Below are 22,206 nucleotides of genomic sequence, written 5' to 3' on the forward strand. Positions count from 1 at the left end.
TTAATGAATGTAGTTGCACGACCAGAATTTAACACACAACAGGATTTTTTTAAAATACCCAGGACTCTTCAGGCTGATGTGATATTATGCTTTTGCTGGTCTTCATATTATTGTTTCTGTCTCATTTTAGGTTACTCTCCAGTATTTATTATTAATTCAAATTCTCACTATTAAAGGGAAGATATTATCCATATGGTAGACGTGCTGCTCAGTATGTTCATAAGTTCTCTAACGTTTTGATTAACACTGACAGAAAACCCTTTGAAAACATATGGACCTATATACATCCTGTCATTTCTAATAATAGGGTACATTCTTCAGTACATTTTCTTAAGAAGATGAATTCAGTCATATTTTAGAAACATGCTAATACTTTGTTAATTAGTCCTTTGAGGTCAGGGGGAAAGAAAAGACTGTATGAAAACAAACTTTTCCTTGAGCTGACACCATGAGCACTGTAGATAATTTGTGCAACAGAAAAACGTGATATCTATGAGTAACGGTCTCTATATACAGCCAGATTTCTTAAACCAATTAGCTTCTGGCATATTCCTGAAAATATTCGTGCTCTATTTGATATGCCAGACCCTTAAAGCTTTAGCATGAAGACTGATTTTGATGCTCATTTCACTGATTAGGTCAGTATTTTGTTTCTGGTGTTGAATTTCTGTATTTATACCAATTGTTTCCCTTTTCTAACACCTTTGGGATATCACAGGATCTCAACACTCTTCTCCCTTACACAGGCAGGTCTGATAGCAAACCTTGTAGAGACATTGTTGAGTTAAATTCATTTTGGCTTGTGCAGTAACATTGCATATCTATATGTTAGAATCTGTCCCCAAAGACTGTTTCCACCGTGCCTGCTCTGCTGGGATTTTTATCCATTCCATTCACTGTGACAGTGGAAATTCCAACCTCCATGGTCTCTTTTAACCGTCTTTTTTGTCACATAGCTGGTTGTACTACCCATCCTCAGACTCCACTAGCTCCATATTTATTCAGAGAGAAGCTGTTCTTGCTACGTATTCTTTAACATGATACTTCAGGATGTGACTGTGCAAGAAGTTGTCAGTTATTCTACTTGAAAAATATGCAGCACAATAACACAAATATATTTTTAAAATATGATACATCAATATTGCACTTTATAGGCCTGAATATTTTAATACAGCTCACATGTTCAAAATATACCTACTCAAGTTCTTTCCCCCTAAAGATGTATCATTATTGTTAATGCTGATAAATAATGATGCTAAAACTGCAAAATTGCTATTGTAATTATTTCAGGTAGCATCTTCCGTTTCTTGCTTTTTCCCTTTCTCCTTGAGGAAAACCCAGAGACATGCAATTTGATTCTCAAAAAAAATTCAAAAAGGACTAGATATTTTTTCCCTTTTCTTCTCTACCTCCTCCCCCTCTGTTTGCTCCTGCTCTTTTTCCCTTGGGAAAAGTCCCTGTCTGGGCTAAATCAGTGAAACATTTCTGGGCAAAAAGCCATCAGTCCTTATGAAACTCCATCTCTGACTATTACTGCAGAGAGGTTTCTTTGTGCACATCATCTCTCTCCTCTAGATTCATCTCAAAGAAAATATCTAGTAAAATTCACGGCCTCTATCTGTAGGTAGAAGCAGCCTGGTGTGTCTGAAAGATCTCTGGAAGCTGTGGGACAAGGTTATGAACACTCCCACACCTTAAGGACAGAGGAACTTTTTGACTTCTAATCAAAGCTTACCTGTACTGCAGAGAGCATCTCCCTCCGCATCTTGTCTTGTGAAGAACCAGTCAAGACAAGGGAAATAAATACCATATAAACCCTATATATTTTCCATTCCAGGTGAAAAGCAGATTTCTTTGATTTTGCCTACTCTAACATGCATGCGAACAGCATTTATAGAAATACTGACACCCAACAAAACACCTTTCAGAAAATGGAACATCATCCTGCATATATAACATCCTTTTTAGGACCTAATGGAAGAAAGAATGAAACACCTCTAAGGGAGGTTAGCAATGTCATTCAGAGCTCATCTACAATAAAAAGGAAGGTAAGAACATAGGGAGATTAGTGCAAGAACTGGAACAGACTGGAAGCCTCCACCACTGATGTAAAACAAAACAATTCAAAGAAAAACAACAATCAAAAGTATAATTATGACTTTATTGCCAAAATTCTGTCCACTTTCAATGATTTTTTTGCCCTGTTGTACTGAGTTTCAAGAGTAGTTTACTCTTCATTTACTCTCTGTCATTTCAGGTAAAATATCTTTTACACTTTGCTTTACACTGTACCTGCCTTTTTAGAACTGCCTGTCCTCCCTGCCTTGCTTTTTCAGAAACTGAGAGACATAAAGTGCCTTCAGACCAGTAACATGTGGCAGCCTTGCAGATAACTGCTTACTACTAATAAAACTGTGCCTGTGCTATGCTGTTTATCTCATGATACTCCTTAAATTACAATACTATTATTTCACTTTTTTTTCATTTGGTTCTACATTATTTAAACTGCTGCACATGATACTGAAAACTTGAAGACTGTTATCGGTTTAGGAAAAGGGTATTAAATGGAAAAGATTAAGCTTTTGGCCTGAATCCAGCAAGCACTTAAATGCATGAGTAACTTTACTCCCATGAGTAGTGTCTTTGAAGCCAATGGGACCAGCCATGCATGGAAGAGCGCACGTTTGTATGGATATTGGGGAAAGCAGGCTGTGCTGCAAGAGGTCCAGATTAAAAACTCGGGCCTGTGTTTAGCTATGTGTGTGTGCTCAAATTCATAAGACATTAACATACTATACATGCTCACTACACTTTTTCCAAATATCAGAGCTTTATTGCTATGTTATTATTTTTCCCCTCTAAAATAGTCATCTGTTCTTAATTTTTTTCTTATCTATACGCCAGACTTAAAAAGCATCAGGTTTCAGTTTTTCAGAGAAAATAAAACAAATCAATGTTTTAAAAAAACTTAGATTACATATTTTACTATAAAGCATAGGGCTTGGAAATGCCTAACCATGTTCTTTTCAGACTGTCAGAAAATAGGAAATAGGCATAAAAAAAACAGTGGTGCAATGTAACAACTTTCATTCCCCCAGAAAAGCCACGTTTTTTTAACATCTCCATCTTTCCTGTCCCAGTGTTAGCTACTGTTCTCCATCGTTGCCATCCTATATAAAAGCTCTGTACAAATTTAATTTATATTTAAACCTTTTGCTTCAAGGTTTATGCCAGTCACCAGCACCACAGAGAGACAGACAGAAGTCAGATACTAAAAATTGTTGTCCTACGAAAGACACCAAAGTTAACCTTCATTTTGTCTCAAATAAGGAAAAACAACTTGTAATATTTAAAAAATCATTTAATGGACAATATGTAAAACCTAATTAGGAAGCATCAAAACCTCCACTTTGGCATTTCTAACTAAATAAAACGTTGCAGCTTTACAGAATCTAAATATTTGATTTCTGTTTGTTGTGAAAAAGCACTGATAAAAGATGTGCCTTGGTGCTCTATAAAAACAGGGAGAGGCTCAGCAGTCCTTTACATACCTCTTCTCAACTACCAAGAAGATGCATCCCTGCAGGGATGAAAACACAGCAACACAAGAGATGTAGTCTTAACCAAGAAATTCCCTTACAAAGGAACACGGGATCATGAGATACTTGAACACAAATTTCTAAACCCTGTCCTAATTCCGTTTAGCGTGCTGTTGGCAGAACAGCCCTACTGATGTCAATGGCAGCAGTGATGAAAAACGCCATGCATGTACCTTCCGTCAGGGTGGCCCTAACCTGTGGGCACTAGAGGAAAACTTGCTGGAACCTACCATTTTCTGCAAAAAAGGCAGCACCCACAGCCCGTGTCATTGGGGGTTATGCAAAATTAAACAGAATAATGAATGGCTAAAGGTGGTAGAGCGACCCTGTCGTATTGTGTCCCTCTCACGATGTGGTAATATGCTGCAGGTTTTGTTTTTTTTTAATTAACTATTTACTTCCTACACTGAAACTTACTACTTGTTCATACACACTCACTCCAACAATGCAGACCATTAAATAGATTTTCCTGTGACAATATATATTAGTGAAATCAAGTCTTATATCTAGCTGGTTGATTCAGGAGAAAAAAAAATCAATGCGCCTGCAAAACTTATTTCTAAGGGTGATGAAGCTCCCTGCTACAGACTGCAGTGTCTAATTTGCCAGATATTTGTTTCCTAGCTATTATTGCCTGCTGAATATTTTAAATCCACTGTAATTCAATATTCAGGCCAAGTCTAAAATAAACCTTTTTTTTTTTACCCTTTTGACTATTTTCGTTAAAGATATTTTTGTCTTCAATCTTCCATTTCAATCTTGGCCTTTTAAAAGACCGTCTTCAACTTTAAAAGCAGCCTTGATTACTAGACATTTTGTCTCCTACTTGGCAACATAATACAAGATGAGGAAACTGGATGCAGAGTCTAACAAATTCGTAGCACCGTCCAGAAGAGACAATAGGATGATGCTACATTCAGTTAAAAGCAGGAAACAATTTAGATCAGGGCCCAGTAACAGATTATTGTACCCTGTTTTTCAGGTGTGAAAGTAATAGCTTAAATTTTCTAAAGTTGGTTAAAGACAGAAACATATTGACTAATTTTCAAACAGTGGTCAATAGACTCAGTGTTTTATTCTGATAATAGGATTTTGAAGGATTTTTGTTTTGTGTAAATACTTCTGGGGTGAGAATTGTATACTTCTATCTGCGTCTTTAGAACAACTAGCTACCCTTGAAAAAAAGTGGCTTTTTCATTAGCTCATGTGATAAAAGTAAAGGAATTTAATACAATATAATTGTCTCATTAGGGAATACCACTAACTATTCCCACAATTTAAGTCCTATGTAAAGCTTTAAAAATGTCAGTGGAACTGGAATTTTAGGAGTTATGGTCCAGGTCCTATTTATAGAAAGATTACACGCTTTCATGAACAAGGAAAAAAATGATGACTCATTTCATGTAAAAAAAGAGGGATTTTTTTTTTAAGATCTGTAAATAGTGACAAAGATAGAAAGAAAAGGACTGAAGGCAGCAATTATACAAGAAGTAATATCTTCCTGCACTCCTGAAGTGTAGTCATATTTAAAAATGGTATGGGATTCAGGTCTGCTGTGTCACGGGTTCCTGTTCTCTGTGCCTTATTCTAGATGAAAGGGAGAGGCAGGGTATTTGCAACCCTAGTAGGATTCCTTCCTTAGCAACACCTACTTTACTACCAAATCTTGCTGTTTCTTAAAGGAGTTCCTGACTTAAACCAAGTTGGGAGGGAATGTTGATCTGCTTGAGGGTAGGAAGACTCTGCAGAGGGATCTTGACAGGCTGGAATTGACACACTGAGGCCAATTGCATGAGGTTTAACAAGGCCAAGTGCCGGGTCCTGCACTTGGGTCACACCAACCCCAGGCAATGCTACAGCCTTGGGAAAGAGTGGCTGGAGAGCTGCCTGGTGGAAAAGGGGGTGCTGGCTGACAGCCGGCTGGGCATGAGCCAGCAGTGCCCAGGTGGCCAAGGAGGCCACCAGCCCCTGGGCTTGTGTCAGCACTGGTGTGGCCAGCAGGAGCAGGGCAGGGATGGGGCCCCTGTGCTCGGCACTGGTGAGGCCCCACCTCGAATGCTGGGCTCAGGTTTGGGCCCCTCGGGACAAGGAGGACCTTGAGGTGCTGGAGCGTGTCCAGAGAAGGGCAACGGAGCTGGGGCAGGGTCTGGAGCACAAGTGTGCTGGGGAGCAGCTGAGGGAGCTGGGGGGGTTTAGCCTGGAGAAGAGGAGGCTGAGGGGAGCCCTTCTCGCTCTCTGCAACTACCTGAAAGGGGCTGTAGTGAGGTGGGGGTTGGTCTCTGCTCCTAAGTGACAAGCAATAGGATGAGCAGAAATGGCCTCAAATTGCACCAGGTAAGGTTCAGATTGGGTATTAGGGAAAAATTTCTTCACTGAAAGGGTTGCCAGGCACTGGACAGGCTGCCCTGAGAAGTGTAAAGTCACTATCCCTGGAGGCATTTAAAGGATGTGTTGACATGGTGCTTTGGGTCATGGTTTAGTGGTGGACTTGGCAGTATTAGGTTGATGGTTGGACTTGATGATTATAAAGGTCCTTTCCAACCTAAATGATTCTATGATTCTGTGATTCTAAAGCAGTTTACCTTTCTGCTCTACTTCATAATCTTAAAGAATTTTTTTTTCTCAGCCTATGGGGTGACAGAGAAGTACATGCATTGTAGGGTAATGCCCGATCTGGCTGAGAAAAAGCCCTAGTGATTGTTTTGGGAAAAATGTGTAAGAAATTGTAATATATTGTCTTATTCCTTTCTCTAGGTTTAGTTGGCTTTAGGGATTTGGGAGTGGATTTAAACAAAGCTTTTAAAATGAATGTTCGAATTCTTAAAACACTAATGTGTGAGGTGTGCTGGTGGCCAGCTACTGAGAAAATTGTGAATATCACTGCAATACAGTGCTATACACCAAATTTTGACATGTACTTGTTTTTTTCAGGTCAAGATATGGTTAGGGAAAACAAGAGGTAGGAATATCTTTTTTTATACAGCCAGTGTAACCACTACTGCTTGTGCATTGGGCACTAGAAAAATATATTTTAGCTCATTTTTTTTTGAATTACAGACATGGTGTGTCACCACATCTTCACACTTACTAATTTTTTTTTATTATACAGTATTTGCTTTGATTACTTTTGTATCTTGTTATTAAATCAGTGGCAACCTTAGATCAGTCAGCGGAGTATGGGCTTGTAAGGGTTTCCTTAACACCTGTGAAAACTTTTTTATACCCAGGCAACAACACAAGACACATGCACTGCACACAATCTGCATGTGCCTATTATGGCAGTGATGCAAAACCAGCATTTAAATCCCATACTTACCAAGGGTCTCGGAAGACATGGCAGAGAGAGACAGTGAGGACTCCAGAAAAGGCAGCAGAGGAGGAGGAGAACCTGTGTAGTCTATAGTTTCCCATGGTGTTTTCTGAAGAAATCAGTTCCAGAGATGTGCATCATTTTGTTGGTTTTGTTTTTTTTTTTAATCACTGTCCCTTGATTTTTCTGTATTATTCACAACACTGCACATGTACTCAGGGAGGAGGAAGGGAGAGGGGTGGAGAAAAGGTATTCATACACCCCACTTTAAGCACCTAATTTACTTTCTGCTTGGCAGTCATGCTGCTTTATCTAATCGCTGAAGAGAGATATGCTGCTCCAAAGAGCAACTCAAAGCAGCTGTATTAGGCCCTTGAGCTGAATTGCCCCCTGAATGACAGCTGTCAAGTGATTTGTCACCAACACTAGCAAACGCATAGCATTCCCCATTCCCAAATATCTTTCATTGACCATAAAGCCTCTAGTAGAACAGTTTTAATGACGGAAGAAAGATTTGATTTTGTTTCTGTATGAAGTCCATGATAGTGTTAATCCCATAAAAATATAAAACATCCAGAATTTCTCTCTATTAATTGTAAACACTACTTCCTTTGTCAACTTTTTGATTTATTGGAACTTATTATAGAGCTAGACTTTATTGTATTTGCTTATGATACCACAGTAATCTTTTCCCAGGCTTTCACTTTATTTTGTTACATTTATCTAGCAAGCCAGATTCACACTCCCACAGTAACCATATGGAGAAAAGCCACAAAAGCTGTTAAGTACATTTAATTACTGTTTTGATGAGCTCATATTTTAATTATGTTTATTGATTCTGTGTGTGTTGAAATAGTTTTAGCATTTCAAGAAAAAAAATGGAATCAATATACTGTAATTACCAGGCATTTTATAATTTTTCTGTGTAATTAAAACTTTCGTATAATATTTTTAACACTTTTTACTAATCCTTCAGCTGTGGTTGGCTGCATTTCCTTCTATGTTTAGGTGAGCTTTAATTTTCCTTCTTCCACAATTTAAAGCTAAGTTCAGGACTAAACATCATTTCCATCAAATACTTTCCTTCCCCTTAGACCTTCTTACAAAACTGAAAATAACACGCATATGGTATTTACTAACACAACACCAGTTGTGACACATTGGTACATCTTCCACTTGGAGCCATCATGACAGCACTGGCTAGCACTGTAGCAACAGCTTGATGAGTAAGACAGCGAAGAAAGAGGTCTTCCTGACATCTCTATTACTGTCTTATTTCATTAAAACAGCTGGCATTTTATCTAAAATAATAAAATATATTATTTGACTTTTAAAATCAATATGCCTCTAATCAGGTAGAAAATTATTTAAGGCTGTTCTCAGACTTCTAAATGAAAATTTCCCTTGGACAGATCTAAACTTTTGGATGATTTAAAATGGTAAAGCAGATGTAAAGGTATGCAAACTGATACTCTAGTGGTATAACTGACAAAAGTCCTTTTGTTTGTATGGAGCATAATTTGTATTTCATGGTGAACGACTTTGGACATAAAGTTTGGCTGAAAGCATCTACAGCCACACATTTGGGCTGTAGAATGGCAGGGAACCATGCAGACTTAAGCTTTTAAAGTTGTTGCATGTTGTGATGAAGAGAAGCATATTTTTCTCTGTGGGTTATCCCTTATGAGATAAGTAGGGTTTTATTCATATAGGTAAATTAGATATTATTGATTTATAAATCACGGACACTGCTCTCACTCAATCACCTTACATACCTGTTGGTCTAGATGAAAGGACTTGGTAGCAGGTCCTGTGTACCGGGAAAAGGGTTAGCAGTGACAGCCCAGGCATTTTTAACAGAGGGACCTGAACAGAGATTGCTTTGGCCAGACACAAGAATTTCAGTCATGCAACTGAGTTCTGAAATTTCAGGATTTCTTACGTGATGAAAATTCCATCCTCAAGGGAGCTCTGGTGTTTGTAGACACAAGATGGTGAGCTTCAGACCGTTCTTTTTTACTTTGTCTCTGTGTTTTAATTTCAATAGTATTAAAAGGAAGAAGTAGTGTCATACCATTCAGCCATCAAGCTCAGTTTTCATTTACTTGCACCCTTGCATGCCACACAGACAGTGAATTAAAGAAAAGAAAAAAACCAAGTCATCAGCGTGTATTTTAAGACTCTGCTTGTAGATGCATAATTTTCACCCTTTCAGTGTATGTTTGAACCTCTGACAAAATGCTAGAAGGTTACTCTGTGCACCTGACAGTCAAACTGGAGTTGCTCTATGGTGAGCCGTTCTTAAAGTGTTGTACCCCTTGGCTCTCAATCGCAATCCTAAATTACCAAACAGAAAGAAATACCTTTTCTGTGGAACTCACCTTAACTTGACCCCAGGCATATAATGTTAGCAGGGCGGGAAACTAGGTGCTGGATGAGGAAAGAGAAAGGACTTCAGTTATTTTGGTACTCTGTATTACCCGAGGGTCATGAGATTACTTTGAGAAGGGGCAGAATGTATGACTTTGGTAACAAAAGGAGGTATCAAGAGCTGAAAGAGAATATTTAGGGGAAAAAGACCACTTGATAGTAAACAATAGAGCTACCTGAAAGAAAAGTAGAAAGGATAGATAGGAAGAATACAGAAACAACACATAACTGTCTGTTTGGAACAAGATAGGCCACAATTAGAGAAGGTTTGGGTGTCATCTTGACCCCCAGAGAAAAGGCAGTGGAAGAGGAGGCAACAGGGAAATAGCATGGAAGCACAGAAAGGTGAAAGCTTCATCTGCTCCTCTTTGGAGCACTTACCAGACGGTTGAACCTTGGTTCTGGCCAACTGCCACTGTTACAGGCTGGGAGAGCCCCATTGATGTTATCAGGAGTCGGAGCAGTAGGAGTCTGCATAAGTTGCTCCAGAGCCTTGTCTGCCTCTTACAAAATAGATTTAATTGAGTTTTTCAAACCATCCTGGAGAATTCTGCCACAGCAGTGCCAGGGACAGCAGGAGGGATGGGGAGGGAGATCACCAACTGCAGCTGGTGTCCTCGCTGCTTGTACCTGCCACTGAATCTGCAGGCTCTGGAGTGGTTTCTATGGGCACCAAGGTGCAAGAATCCTATCCTGAGCATCTTCTGGAGTTTGCAAAATAAGTGTCAAATTCAGTGTTCACCAAAGTCAACGTGAACAATTTCCTTTGATATCAGTGATATTTTAATTAACCCCTAATGAATTTCTTTCAGACAGCCTCATTTCTGTGCATATTTGTAGACATTCTCTTCATACTCTACAGTACAATTCAGGTATATTTGTTTACTTTGTTTCTGACACTAGTTTTCTTCTACCATACTTTAATGACGTAGTTTTCTTTCAAGATGAAACACAGGCTACATACTTAAATATGAAACACTGATCAACACTTGGGAAAATCAAATGGGAGAAGAGTTAAGCAGGCCTAGTTATTTCTCACCTCAATGCAGAACTCTGCATTTTAACCCAAAAGGCCAAAACCTCTGCATACACCACTATAAACCCTAGCTAATTCTCTTGAAGTTGGAGGAATTATTTATGGTTTCTGCTATGGAGTAGCTAATCTTTCCCCAGGAGCACTGTTTGATGTCTGTCTGTTGACTTCTATGGGAGTGGAGAGGATGTGCAGGAGGAGTTGCCAGTGTAGCACGCCTGATTAATTTAAGCACACATTACTCACTGAAAAAAAAGATTTCAGATAATTGAGATGGTAGTGGTGAAATGGTTGATTTGGCTAAAAGCTGTCGGCTGCATGAATTAGGATCAGTGTCAGCCATAACTTTGAATTTCCTGGCTTTACTATGTATGATGACGTTACTTTTTTGTTGTTGTTTCAAGATAATTTCTTGGGTTTTTTTAAGAAAAGAATATGAAGGATAATAAAAATACTCTACTTCAGAAAGGATGTTTTGCTGTCCTGGGCATATGCATACAAACAGTTTTCAAACAGCTTGTTATTCACCCATTAGGCTGGCAGAGCTCCTCTGAAGTGCTTTCCATCTAAGGCATAAATACCCATTTACAAACTTCTTTGCAATGCTGTATAATTTACCTGACAGGCCAAAATGGCTCCTGCAGATATGCTACAACTCCAGACAACCATGTAGATAATTTTCAAGAAAGCAGCTACATATCAGAAAATCTTTTGAACATTGGTAAATGTGTAAGTATAGCACATATGTTTCTCAGCGTAGTAACTCAGCTGTTTCATTTCTCTCTTTTGCTCAATATTCAGCCCCTTGGGAGTTTCAACCCTGGCTCCAGTTTGGTAGTTTCACACACATAAAAGTCTTGTTCATGCAAGCTTTGTGAGCCACCAGACAATTATTTTTTTTTTTGTGCTGACATTTTTTGCATTGCAGCTCTAAATCAGAAAAACATAATTGTTTATGAGAAACATAATCAGGTCCTTTTCATTTTAATTAGCAGCATGGGTGCTGCTGATTGCCTGTCCATGATCTTTGCCATTAGACCAAAATGAAACAAAGAATATAGATTCACATGTGAGGACAATGAGATTACTGACCCACAGTTACATTAGACAGGACAATAAAAATTATATTTGTCCTCTAATGTCCTCTAATGATGAAGGGAAGAAGAAACTTGTGTTTCTGCCGTTTTCAGGTAAAGTGTCTGAAGGACGGTCAGAAAAAGACAACTGGACTGGAAGTGCTCCTCACGTCTGAGCTGCCCTGAGACATTTGCGCCCCAGGCACATCTCTTGCTATGAAACAGTGGTCAGAAACACCACCAGGAGAGATGTAGCCCAGCAGCAGCTAGAAGGTAAATTTAAGACCTCTCTTCCCTTAACATATCTCCACCCTGCACTGTTGAAAACCAGAACCCTCCATCCTCCAGATTTGATCTGGAGCGCATCAGTTCTATCATTAATCTGATAAAACCTGTTAAATTTGAAATCATCCCTCTGAACTCCTCCAACTGCAATTATGAAAGGGTAAGTCCATGAAAATTCAAGGTCAGTTAGAACTAATAAGTTTAATAATTTCATCATATCTAACACCTTTTTCATGGAAACACTAAAGTCAAAGACTTCAGGAAAATTTTGACACTTTAGCAGTACCTTTTAAGACCAGATTAATATTTCCAAATTGTTCCATTTTAAGTAGTGTTTTAATATTTTTCCAAGCACTGCTCAGACTAGCTTTCATTTCTTGTCCACTTTTGTTTTTTTCAGTTTTTGTTGACAAAGTGATTCAAATTCACTGATTAACATGTTTAAACCTAGTACTGCTGCAGATCATTATTTTCTTGCCTATGAGCAGAGGCCCTAAATTTTGCTTTATAAAAGATTAAGAGTCACAGGCTGTTGCATGTCATTACTTCTTCAAATAAGAAGTTAAGAGCCCAAACTGAATGACAACATGATTCTTTATGTTGCCATTCCCAATGTGGGAACCTGCTGATTTGCTTGCTGAGTGCTTGCCAGTTGAGGACCATTACTGGGATGAGTCTTTTTTCTTCCCTGGGCTTAGCCACAGAAAGTACTCACAGCAGGTTAAAAAAACAAAACAAAACAAAAAACAACCAACCAAATAAAAAGGAAAAAAACCATGCAAACCACCTCCAGTTATGACAAATGATAGCAAGAGTCTATCAGAGAGACTTCTGTGAGGTTTAATGAGGATGAATCTGTAAATTTCAAAGGACAAGAAGGAGAGATGTAGCAAAGCTGCCAAAGTCTTCTTGACATCAGATGCTGCCCAAAGCAGATTCTCATGTAGCTATTGATGTTACTAAATCTCACAAGGAGCCACACAGCTGTAGTAAATGAAAGTTTTTCTAGAAAAAAAAGACTGCAAATGGTGTAAAATTCTAGATCATCATCAGATTGTGAGACAACTATGAGACATATCCATACCCTGGTCACTGCACTGCACTTCACAAAAGTATCAGTAAACATGGAGGCTCACCTCTGTACTGTGCATGTCCATGCAAAGTCACTCACGTGCACATAGACCCCTGCTCCCTTTTCAGGATTACGTTCTTCTGAAAGAAGGTTGAGGGTGAGGGACACATATTATCTTCAGTGCATCTGCCCACGGGAGTCAGAGGCCTGTTTTGTCAACTCCGTCCTTCAGCCTACTGAGAATTCTATCTCATGCAAAAAGAAAAAAAAAACCACAACAAACCAATATGAAGAATACAGGGCCAAATTCCTGACACATCAAATTTCACTGCAAACCTAGGAGCACAAGAATTGTGTAAGAGTAGCATTAAGTACCAGGTTTCATTCTACTCCACGGGAGATTTAGCTGTGTTGATACATGCAATGTGTTGAAAAATTAATGTATCAAAAACTACCTTCAAAAGAATAGTGTAAAAGTGAAGGAAAATTCAAAGTAACAGAACAACTGCTAGGGAAGAAGTGGTTGAACACTTTTGCTATCTGTTAAAAGGTTGTCAGCTGGCACAAATGATGATTCCCCGTACCTGGGGGTCACTTTCCTCTGTACCTCTCCTTCCCCCGTTTCCCCAGTCACTCCAAGTAGGTCACGGGGGAAGGGGAAATCAGAGCGTTCCCCATCATAGGGAGAAATCAGAGAGGCTACAAAGTTTCACTTAGCTTTAGATTAGTTTAAATTAAATAGAGTAGCCTGGGGAGGGGTTTCAGCCTGAGGGGCAACCTGATAGTGAAGCTAAAATCACAGTCTATCTATGTTCTAAATTGATGGCAATGAAAATAATACTCCTCAGACACAAAAGTACACTTGTTTTCAGATTAATGCATCCTGAATGTGAGCTTTTCATCTCCTTCCTGAATGAGTTAACGTGTGCTCGTTCACCTTGGCCAGAAACTGAACTACAGATTCATTATTTGGAAACTTATTTTCACTGAAGTCCATAAGACCAGTGGCTTGGGAAGATGAAAAGAGCTTTCCACAGGCTCTCATTTTGGGAAAAGCTGGTTGCCCAGGGCTGCCAAATGAATTCCCAATGAACTCCTCCATTTGCACATTATATTTGGGCTGAAATAGAGACAGCAAAGAGGTAAACCACTCTCAGGCCTGATCCAATGATCTCCAATGGGTCTTTGCGAGGGTAAATGATGCATTTGAAAAACAATTCACTCACTGCACTCACTGAGGAGCCAAAGAATGCTGTCATCTTGCACTAGCACTGCATGTTCCCTCTTTTCTGAGAAGAGCATCGCTATCTGCCATAACCGCTAGATTCCATGCTCGTATCAATTAATTCCAGGAGTGCACTGTCAATTAGTATGTGTAATGGATGATAATTTCACAAATGTTCGAGCTTCATTTTGTTTTCTAAATAGTTATTAGTACAGAATTAATTTATTCTTTGATTAATACAGCAACACATTTTTGTGCTTTCAGATATTGCCTTTTCAATAGTACAACTCAGTGTGTTTTTCTATCCACTTATCTGTGGATAGAAGATGTAAGACAGAAGATAGTTGTAAAATACATCTGTCAAGATAAGCTTGTATCTACTGTTCTTTCTGTAACTGGAGAAAAATTGCACTAATTTAGACACGGATATTTCGTCACAGCTTCAGTTCAACTTTCAATGGAAGAGAATACTGAAAAAAAATTAATTTAAAAGTTGGATCAAAAAGCCAAAACATCATCATCAGTTCATGCCAAAGGATATATTTTAATACTGTCATAACATTTTCAAACATTCTGGCAACACCTGACTTCACAAAGTATTTCAATCCTGACAAATGATGTGTTCTGATAGAAAGTATCTTGCACACAGTCTCTTCAAATTTCCTCCAGCCTGCTGTCATTTTGTATTTCTCTTTAACAATAGACTATTCAAATTGATGGGACTTATTTGTAGTATTTTCATCACCACTATTATAACTCTGCACAAACAACTGCCCTTAGTCTCAGCTGACTGAAACTCCCCAAGTACAACCAGTATCAACACTGTTAAATCAGACGTACCATCCCTGGCCTAGTTCGCTCACATACCTTGATCAAATCTCCTTCTTTTTCCAACCATTCGTTTGTTATCTCCCTGCTATCTGTGCCTATGACTGTAACTTCATCCCGGAGAACAGGAATTCCATATAGTGAGAGCAAAAGAGAAGCCCCATGACTGCTTGTTCTGGAGTCCTTGACAGACAGCAGTTGATTTATTGAATCCATCCCACCTGAAATCTTCCTTATACTTTCATATTGACACCGCAAGCACCATTTCTGGACGTGCAATATTGCTGTGCACTCATACATATCTGCTCACTATTTCCACAACTGGCTGGGTTTTGAAAAGACCTGAAGAGAAAAGCCCAATGTTACAAAAACCTGACTTTTTGTAAATTCACAAAGTCACTTTGACACTTGGAAGAAAGCTATTAAATGATCAGTTTTTTCCTGTGATGCATACGGTGATAATATGCATGGGATAAATTGAAGAACTGAGAGAAACCTCTCTCTCAGCTCTGGAATTCCCCCTCATACAGTGGCATTGCTGTTCAGTCCAGGAAAAACAGTATCTGGGTTTGCATCAGTGAAAGCCCTGGCCAGAAATAAGAACATCATGCTACAGGACAGGAATATAAAGGCACAATTCAAATTCCTTTACTGGTAAATCACAGAGTATCATACTTCAAGATCACAAACTCTTCACAAATATATGAGCTGAGAATATTTTAAGAGGTTTCTGTAAGCTATTCCTCTATTGAGGTCTATTTAGTGATTGCCCTGTGTTATAGGGTGCATTTCACCATTGTCTTGACTACAGACAAATCATGAAAAATAGACAGGCATATTTTTATGCATTCATGAACAGAATGGATCTAAATTTAGCTTCATAAGAGCAGTTTATTCAAGTACTAAAATACTTAGAATGAAATACTTGTAATGTAACAATCGTGTAAAACATGAGACTTCAGGTTGCCTTGGCACAACTCTGATTGAGAGCTCATTTTTCACTTTGCACGTACAGGTAAGCTCACTCTGATTCTCACCCGTATCACTTAAACACTCTGATCAGAGTACAGCATCACATCCAAATCAAGGCTTTTACATTAAAAGCAAAATATATTATACAACATAAGCTAAAACTGGTGAAAAAAACAAAAAAACAGCAATCAAATAACAGGATCATTTCCAGTGGTATTTTAGCTGTGATTTTGGGAAGATGCATGCAGGTATGTAAGTATCTCCTTCTCTTCATGGGATTTCTGTCTGCATTCCAGCATGTGTGCTAGTGAATCACTATGAACTGAATGATCTTATCCAGTTAATTCTTTTAGACCTCTTCTTAGCAAAGCTTAAATTAAAGTTACTCTCACAAATAAAAATGTTAAGACATTTGAACTCACTGGAGCTTTTCAACACTGGTTAAATTTTAAAATCTATGCTGGTTAAACATGAATTATCATCTTACTTATGAAGTACTTTTAAAAATATTACAATATAGAAGAACTGCAGAAGTACACAGCCATCCGCTAAAGCGAGAATATGAATCCCCCAATCTAAGTTATTCAACTGAGCTAATATTGAAACACTTCATAGCATTTAAACAAAAAATGTTCAAATTTCTTTTAAAAGTAGTACTTTGATCATAAGATTTAAATTATCACACTCATTGGAGAAATCCTGTGCTCAGAGTGTAACTTGAACATTGTAGTGAACTAAATTGACACACAGAAATATATTTGCCTTAAGAAGAAGATAGACACTAATATGGGATATATTGGCACATTGAAATATTCTTTGTCAGGGCTACTGTATTTTTCCCCAGAGCAAGTTATCGCTTAAGTTTCCCAATTTTTCTATTAAAAAGACAATCAATATTTTGAAAGAATAAATTAACAGTAGTTTCAAAACATGACAAAAGCAGGTGGAAAAGACACGGTCATATGTCTTCATTTTCATTCTAAATATAAATGAAAACATGAGTGTTTATTTTTAAGCCCACAGACCAAAGCATCTAATTGATCCCACTTGGGAGACAGGGTCTAAATAAAGGGCCATTATGTTTTGATGAGATACACAATTGCCTTGAACTTGCCAGGAGTTCAGGTGTGGGTATATCTGTACCCCGAGCGCTTGCAGGAATGTTGGTTTCTGTGCACTCCTGCTCATGCATCTGCCTCATGTAGCCCTTGTAGGGACTGGCTCTATTTCACTAGAATAACTTCGCTATTCATGAACAATAAGGTTCAAATTGTACTTTTCTTTAACACAACATTAACTCCCAAAGAGCTGGAAATTCAGTATTCTGTTCCCTAGGCTTAGATTCCAAATCAGTCACTGAGAACATTATATGAGCAGTAATCCCATTAAATATATCATCTTGCAAATATCTAAATCCAGTTAATTAACTTGTATTGCAAAGGACTCTGAGATACAGTTTTCAGTGAGCAAACTTACATTTTAGGTTTCTAATTATATCAGAAATATGTTTCATATCCCTTTTTAATTTAAAAATTAGAGTAAAATCACCTAAAAATCTATAAGCATCAGCAAAACAGGTGTTAAAGACATTCAGAAATTTAAAAAATTGGAGTGTTCTTTATGGAACTCTTATGTTGTGGAGAGATTATATACAACAGAGGACCCATAAATGTTGAAAAAGAGGACCATTATCAGGAGAAAGCTGTAAAATATTTTCCACTTAGAAACTAAACAGGAACAAATGTCTGGACAGATAATAATTGAAATGATTTTGCAGTTCATGAAGAATGCAGTATTACAATTCCTTTACTTGGAAATTAGTTTACTAAAGGCTAGCACTGGTGAGAGCATAAGAAAAATATCATAAAAAAAGTCTTTGCAGCCCAAAGTGATTAAAAAATGGATAAAAAGAGATTTTCAAGAGATATGAACTAAGCCATTTTATTATGCCTGCAGTTAAGGGTGAGGCACTCTTCCAGCTAGAATATATTTAAAGTAAACTGTGAATTTATGCCTTTATGTGTTTTTACTTTAAAAACAAATAAAAAATAAAGCCAACAAAAGGCCAGCTTGGGCTGTCTCGGGGTGCTGCTCATCAGGAGCTTTCTTAAAGTACTCACCTATGATTCCCCCCTCCCTTCCGCTTTTCCAAGGATGGCACTGCCTTGCTAAGTCACCAGGACAGCTGTTTTATTCCAGAGCAGGATCAACATCCACCAGCAGAGCGCAGAGGGGAGGGGAGCAGAGGGGGCCAAGCAAACCTCAGCCTGTTACGGAGCAGGATTCTGCGCAGGGATCAGATAGGGACAAATGAATGCTGTATTTTCAGGCTGCCCATAACCATTTATTTTGCTTTCAAAAGGAACAGCAGCTGGTAAATTAAAATATTCTAAAGTACTTTAAAATAATTTGATGCCACTCCAAGTTTAAAGAGGAAAACCAATTCTAAATAGTCTTCTTAAAGTATTGTCTGATACTATGCAAAAAATAAGTGATGTGGCCTGAGCGTCTCACCTTATGACCCTTTACAAAGGCATACGTTGAACTGTAAAGCTCAGCTGAAAATGCGTATCTCCCCAAGGTTTCAATGCAGTGGAGGCAGAGGCTAAGTTAGACCCAGTTAAAGGTTGGGTTAGACCCAGGCTAACCATCTAATTCAGAAGGTACTCCATATGCTAACCAGTCGTTCCTTTCTCCTCCCCTCCCCAAGGGCTGTGCAATGTAGGGTTATATTGGACATTGTCTCTCATGGTAAAAATACAGCTATTTTTTATTGCACCTAGATATTTTTGATTGTGGTGCGTTCTCTTCCAGCTGCACTGCCTTCTGCTTCTCAGAGTCTTGCTGGTCATTACCACTCCTTTGGGTCTGTGGGCTCAGCTGCTCATGTGAGCCTAAAGGAGGCAAGCTAACTGGACTGCTAGAAGCCCTAAGTCTTTGACAATTCAATTGTTTTCTCTAAAAAGACCATTGTACGAACAGCCCAGCTTATGGGTTGCAAAGGATGTGGGGGAAATCCACCAGGAACACGAGCATGGTAGCAAGATGAGACACGGGTCCTGTTAGCTCTGCAGGCTTAGAAAAGCTTCTCAGCACAGTAGTGACAAACCCAGCTGCTTCCTTTGCTAACTGGAAGTGTTCCTTATCATCCTGTTAAATTCTGGGGTAAGTTTCCCAGGCTTTTTTCTTCTTATGTCCTGTGAAAAGGTCTCTTCTAGGCACATGCCAGACGGCGTTGCAATGTTACTTATATCAGTACCACACTATGACCACACATGCAGTCACTTGTGATTTTAGTTAGAACTCCCACCAGTTTCAGGCATAAAGGACTGGACTTTTGGTTTTCTAATTGTGGGTAACAGAAAAGATAAAAAGAATGGGGCAGAAGGGATAAACCCTGCTGCTTTTTAAAAAGGCTGACCACAACAGACAATACATTTGCCTATTAAAGTAGAAGAGAGGATATTTTAGAAACCAATCATCCACAGTATGTGGTTTGGTGTTTTAATTGAATTCTGCACATATTAACAAGTGTTACTACTTTTTTTTCTTCAAATTATGCCAATTATGATTTCTCTTATGAAAATAACGATTCATGTTTTAGATTGAGTTGTGCGAACATGAAACAAAAGCAGTATGGAATAAAACTGAAAAGAATTTTGAATTATTTCCCTCCAGTTTATCAGTACTTCAGGTCACAGTCCACTCACCAATTATCCAAATGGTACTCAGTCTCAAAAGAGCTAATAACTACTTAGTCATCAAAGAGAAGCTTCTGGGATTCACAAAACCTCCATAGACACATCCTCCCTTTCACAGAATCACAGAATGGTGGGGGTTGGAAGGCACCTCTGGAAAACATCCCGTCCCACCCCCTGCTGGAGCAGGCACACCCAGAGCAGGGGCACAGGACCGCGTCCAGGTGGGGTGTGAATGTCTCCACAGCCTCTCTGGGCAGCCTGTGCTGCTGCTGTGGCACCCGCACAGGAAAGGAGTTTTTTCTCATATTTAGGTGGAACTTGTGTTCCAGCTTGTACCCATTTCCCCTTGTCCTGTCATTGGGCACTATTGAAGAACCTAGTCCCATCCTCCTGACACCTACCCTTTAGATATTTATAGGTATTGATGAAATCCCCCCTCAGTCTTCTCCAGGCTCAACAAACCCAGGTCTCTCAGCGTTTCCTCATAAGGGAGATGCTCCAGCCCCCTGATCACCTTGGTAGCTCTCTGCTGGACTTGCTCGAGCAGTTCCCTGTAGTTCTTAAAATGGGGGACCCAGAACTGGACACAGCACTCCAAATGTGGCCTCACTAGGGCAGAGCAGAGGGGGAGGATAACCTCCCTCAGCCTACTGGCCACACTCCTTTTAATGCACCCCAGGACACTGTTGGCCTTCTTGGCCACAAGGGCACGGTGCTGGCTCAGGGTCACCTCGCTGCCCACCAGCACTCCCAGGGCCTTCTCAGCAGAGCCACTTTTCAGCAGTTCAGCCCCCAGCCGGTACCAGTGCATGGGGTTGTTCCTCCCCAGGGGCAGGACCTTGCACTTGCTTTTGCTGAATTTCATCTGGTTCCTCTTTAAACTGCCATGAGCTGTATTGTGTTTCTGCAGTGTCACTGGCAGAGCATCACAAAAAAGCCATTTCCTCAAAATACAGGGGTACATGAATACAATAATCCTTCCCCCCTTTGTGGAATTTTACCTCTTTCTTCCCAGCTGCCCTTTCACTTTTTGCCTTTACATATTTGGCTGTTGTGGTATCTCTTACTCTGATCTACCTGCCTTGCTCAATTTCTTCCACTGAAAAATTGTCATTTCATCCCAACGTTCGTGCCGTCTGCCTCAGGCATAATTCAGTCCTCCAAGTCTCCTTCCTCTAGGCATCTCTCTGTTCTCTGGTGATAGGCTCCAATTGGATCTCCGATACTCACCTAAGTTATATGCCAGAAAGAGCCCCTGCATGGGACACCCCCACTGAGTTAGGTGGTCCCGATGGGAGAGCTGCAGCCTATTTAACGCTCTAGTAACTCTGTACACATGGAAACCAGAAGGTTCAAGACCCCTGCTTTTGAAACATTGCAGATGACAAGATTTTGTTCCATACTGCCAGAACAGGCTATGATCCCACCATCTTCTCCTGAAGAACAAAATAAGAGCTAGACTCCATCCCAGAACAGCAAGAAAAGACTGCACAGGACAGAGCAAGGAAATGGTTCCAGGTCACTTTCAGAAAAGGATGTTGGGGCAACTCGGACCTGTGATCCAAAGTCTAGAAGCATTTTAACTCTAGGTAGAAGGTGTTTTATGACAGCATCTAATAGACCATAATTTTTTTGCACCTTGGGCTGTAGCTGCATGCACGCCTGTGATTTTTAATCCATTTTGGATCTAAGAGTTGAATGTCCAGGCCTCCAAACTAAAGACAGAGCCTTGCAGTTATGGTCTAGCATCATCTGCAGCTTGAAAGTTATAAAAAAATGGAAGTATTTTTCACTTCATAGATTCAACAGCTGCTTCATGAGTTGAAAGTGACCTTGAACAACACTGTTGTCTGCAGCCCAATGTGTTATCTGCTCCTGGCTCCTTTTCAATGGATTGGACAACAACTTAGTGCCAAAAACTTCATCTCACATTTTCCAGTCAGGCAACAATTAGATCAACAATAAAGCACATTTTTTTCCCCCTTTTGGCTATCTTGAGAAACACGCATCATCATTTCTCCATCTTTGGCCTCTGGCAAAAATGCACAATGGCCAGGTAATTTACTCTTCAGTATTGTTTACTACTCAACTTTAGAAAAGCCCTTGTGAATTTTCCAGAAACCTCAAAAATATCATGACTTGACTTTAAAATAAACTGTGTTCTTTTAGCTTGCCTAAATATTCAGCTTTGTTTCCAGTGAAAGGGTTAATACCTGCATTTTACCCTTTTTGGATCAAGTTGTTGAAAGAGGGAGAGTTTCACGCACCATAGGAACCCGCAGTAGTACCCTAATGACAGTATAATTAGAAGTATCATTGTGGTAATGATTCTTTTCATCTGGCAAAAGGCTTTAACAGAAAAGATCTCTTATTCAGTTAGTTTCACCTGCCCATTTTCTTACCTCTGCAATGCTCCTTTTCTAGGTCAGCATCAGAAGTTAATACCGGGTGTTTGACAAGGCTTCAGACTTTGTGCTCATCAAACTAATTAAAGAGAAACACATCCAAAGCCTAGTGAATTATTTTACTTTTTAAAAATGCTACCCATTCATCTTGTTTAAAGATTTACCTGGCTCAGTGGGTTTGATTAATGAAGAGGACAATGGGGCTCTTGTCAGTGCAACCTACAGTCACTTGGTTCAGGGTCAGCAGGTTGAGCGAGAGGCCTCCATGTC

Source organism: Phalacrocorax aristotelis, chromosome 12 (genome assembly GCF_949628215.1).
Source record: "Phalacrocorax aristotelis chromosome 12, bGulAri2.1, whole genome shotgun sequence".
In the NCBI taxonomy this organism is placed as follows: Eukaryota; Metazoa; Chordata; class Aves; order Suliformes; family Phalacrocoracidae; genus Phalacrocorax; species Phalacrocorax aristotelis.